The sequence below is a fragment of the Oncorhynchus masou genome, unplaced genomic scaffold, assembly GCF_036934945.1.
Source record: "Oncorhynchus masou masou isolate Uvic2021 unplaced genomic scaffold, UVic_Omas_1.1 unplaced_scaffold_3182, whole genome shotgun sequence".
Lineage (NCBI taxonomy): Eukaryota > Metazoa > Chordata > Actinopteri > Salmoniformes > Salmonidae > Oncorhynchus > Oncorhynchus masou.
In genome coordinates this window covers 38,993-42,921 of record NW_027009598.1, presented here as the reverse complement: position 1 = coordinate 42,921, position 3,929 = coordinate 38,993, and the positions used below count along the sequence as shown (strand labels likewise).

General features: G+C 44.4%; 1 long non-coding RNA gene across 1 annotated transcript; it reads left to right on the top strand.

Annotated features, from left to right (window-relative positions):
• The first annotated feature begins 708 nt into the window (after positions 1–708).
• On the top strand, positions 709–1,470 carry LOC135534239 (uncharacterized). The gene is made up of 2 exons (XR_010454653.1): positions 709–833; positions 949–1,470. It is a non-coding gene; the product is annotated as an uncharacterized LOC135534239 (long non-coding RNA).
• The last annotated feature ends 2,459 nt before the right edge of the window (positions 1,471–3,929 follow it).

The window sequence follows — 3,929 nt, the reverse complement described above, 5'->3', positions numbered from 1 at the left end:
CTCCTGACCAGGGCCCTTCGGGGAACAGGGTCCCATATAGGATGCAGTCTCCTGAACAGGGTCCCATACAGGATGCAGTCTCCTGACCAGGGCCAATAGAGGAACAGGGTCCCATATAGGATGCAGTCTCCTGACCAGGGCCAATAGAGGAACAGGGTCCCATATAGGATGCAGTGTCCTGACCAGGGCCAATAGAGGAACAGGGTCCCATATAGGATGCAGTCTCCTGACCAGGGCCCAAAGGGGAACAGGGTCCCATATAGGATGTAGTGTCCTGACTAGGGCCCAAAGGGGAACAGGGTCCCATATAGGATGCAGTCTCCTGACCAGGGTCCTTCGGGGAACAGGGTCCCATATAGGATGCAGTCTCCTGACCAGGGCCCAAAGGGGAACAGGGTCCCATATAGGATGCAGTCTCTTGACCAGGGTCCAAAGGGGAACAGGGTCCCATATAGGATGCAGTCTACTGACCAGGGCCCAAAGGGAACAGGGCCCCATAGGGGAACAGGGCCCCATAGGGGAACAGGGGCCCATAGGGGAACAGGGCCCATAGGGGAACAGGGTCCCATAGGTGAACAGGGCCCATAGGGGACGTAACCCAAGATTCCAGATGCAGCCAGAGCTTCCAGGATGTTTGTGCAGCAATGTATGTTATACTATGTAATGTCATTGTTACAAATAATGTTATCTGTGTTTAGATGGTATGATACGACCCAAGACTTCCTGTGAGATTGCTAGAGATACTGCGATGAAAAAAGTCAGGCTTGGAGTCTACGTCCCCACGTGTGACAACGATGGACAATACAAACCTGAGCAATGTTCAGGCTCTACAGGTTACCACACACACCATAAGTGCTCCAATTGAGTTGAACGTGACAATTCAATATGTTACAGTAAAATGTGTAAATATTATATATTTAACAGGTTATTAAAATTTCTTTCTGGTAGGTTACTGTTGGTGTGTGAATAGTTCTGGACAGAAGATCCCGGGTACTGAGACTTCACCAGGCAGTGCTAGCAACTGCTAGCAACTGTTCAACCAAGTGGAAATAAGGCCCTGTGGTCTCATCCAACACCATCACCACTTTAAACTCCAATACATCACTACTCTTGATTCCTACATTGGCACTCTTTATGCTTTCTTTACAAGAATCTCCAATGATTTCAGTGTCATGATCTCTCTTCTTCCTGTGTCCCTCTGTCATGACATCTCTTCATCTTTTCTAATTTAATTCTAATTATGGCAGCTGTGGTCCTCCAAAAACATCAAAATGTAATTCCAATATATACAGGAGTTCAGAGTCCAGAATCAGAACCATGCTACTCTGAGTATGAAGAATTGTTCCAGACCACAGAGGGACGAAAGACCCCTTTACTGAGTCTACATCATCACATTTCACTAAATCATTCCCTTGTTTGCTTCATGCATTATATCATCCTTTAAAATAAAGTACATGCTCTTCATCTTTACATGAGTAAATGTTATATTAGAACTTGTACCGTAGCATTCGGGGAGGTCGCATTCTCCAAACAGATGTCAAAGAAAAGCTCTCATACAGGTTACCAAACACACACACACACACAGCAAGGATGGAGTGACACAGTGCGGTGCTATAAAGACACACAGAGCCGGCAATGGCATTACCATAATCTCTAGGCTGTGCCGAGTTCAACGAGATGCCCCGCTAGAACGTAGCTCGCTCGGTCTGAGCGCAGCAACCGTGAAAAAAGTAGAGAGAGAACCGTTAGTGTTAGAAGCACAATTGCCGAGATGTGCAAGCCTAACCTTGACCATGTGGCATTAACCCTTAACAGTGAAAACATTTTTTTTCATCTCCCAGTTTACATTGACATCTATCCCCATAGGAATACATTGCCTTTTCTTCTAAATTCAACCTGAAGCCTTTGTGGGTCATGAATGCTTTATGAACCTTTCTTCAATGAAAATCCATCAGGCCACTATGTGTTGATTCTAAGCTTCCTGAAGCAACCGGAAGTGGCCTTATGAACCTGTCTTATCCTGATTATGCAACCATCATGAACTGTAAATCAGTCATTCATCCCATCAGATTTCGAAGAAAACTCTCTCTCACACACACACACACACACACACACACACACACACACACACACACACACACACACACACACACACACACACACACACACACACACACACACACACACACACACACACACACACACACACACACACACACACACACACACAGCAAGGATGGAGTGACACAGTGTGGGGCTCTGATACACACAAAGCCTGCAGTAGTTGCCTTTGTTTAAACTATCAAAGAACAGTCACACCTAGAGCTCTGAAAATTTAGAAACCAGTTATAGAGCTCAAGTCGATAGTGCATGATGAGTTATGTGGCTCTAGAACGTTCTCAGATTGAGAAACAGCCTCGTACATTTGCAATAACTTCAATTCATTTTGACCATTACAAAAAATGACGACATTTAGAAAAGTCCCAGAGTCACAAGACGAGGTGCATTAAAACCGCCTCGGCCCATAAAGACGGAGCCCAACGTTTGCGTCCGATAGCTCATTCAGGGACCCCATAGCAACTCCCAGAAAATGTGGATTATCAGCACCAATTAACCTGTTGATGCTCTGGGGCGCTATTTCATTTTTGGATGAAAAACGTTCCCGTTTTAAACAAGATATTTTGTCACAAAAAGATGCTCGACTATGCATATAATTGCTACCGTTCAAAAGAAAACACTCTGACGTGTCCAGAAATACAAAGATCTTCTCTGTGCGTGCCCTATAACGTGAGCTTCAGGCAAAACCAAGATGAGATGGCATCCAGGAAATGACAAGGATTTTTGAGGCTCTGTTTTCCATGGTCTCCTTATATGGCTGTGAACGCAAGAGGAGTGAGTCAACCCTTTCTGTCGTTTCCCCAAGGTGTCTGCAGCATTGTGACGTATTTGTGGGCAGATCATTGGAAGATTGACCATAAGAGACCACATTTACCACGTGTCCGCCCGGTGTCCTGCGCCGAAATTGGTGCGCAAAAGTCACCTGCCAGTATTTTTCCATGCGATACAGAGAGTAAAGCAAGCTTCCACGAACTGCATGTCAATGAAGAGATATGTGAAACACCTTGAGGACTGATTCCAAACAACGCTTTGCCATGTTTCGGTCGATATTATGTAGTTAATCCGGAAAAGTTTTACGTTGTAGGTGACTGCATTTTCGGTTCGTTTCGGTAGCCAGACGCAATGTAGAAAACGGAACGATTTCTCCTACACACAGACGCTTTCAGGAAACACTGATTTGGTATGTAACTGAGAGTCTCCTCATTGAAAACATCAGAAGCTCTTTCAAAGGTAAATGATTTTATTTATTTGGTTATCTGCTTTGTGAAATGTTATATTACATGCTACTCAAAATGCTATGCTAGCTTTGTGCATACTTACAAATTAGTCAATTTCTATGGTTCAAAAGCATATTTTGAAAATCTGAGATGACAGTGTTGTTAAGAAAAGGCTGCTGCTTGAGAGCAGACGCATTATTTTCTATTTTATTTGCGATTTTCAGAAATCGTTAATGTTGCGTTATGCTAATGAGCCTGAGGCTTTAGTCACGATCCCGGATCCGGTATGGGGAGTTTCAAGAAGTTAAGGTCGCTTCGGGCTCCAAATGACCTATTGAGCCGAAACTTGGGATACAAAGGTCGCCTACACATAATGTCAGAACTGGACCCGTGAGCTAGATAGTAACTACGTGTTATATGCTTTTATTATGGTTTAATTAATGGAGGGACCCATTGGGGTGCGTAGGACATACACTCCCTGCATTAGTTAACCTTGTTGGAACTTTTAAAGAACCGTCAGACCTAGAGTTCCGAAACTTTAGACCCTGTTCTAGACCTCAGGTCGATAGTGCGGGTTACGCGCTTCTAGAAGGT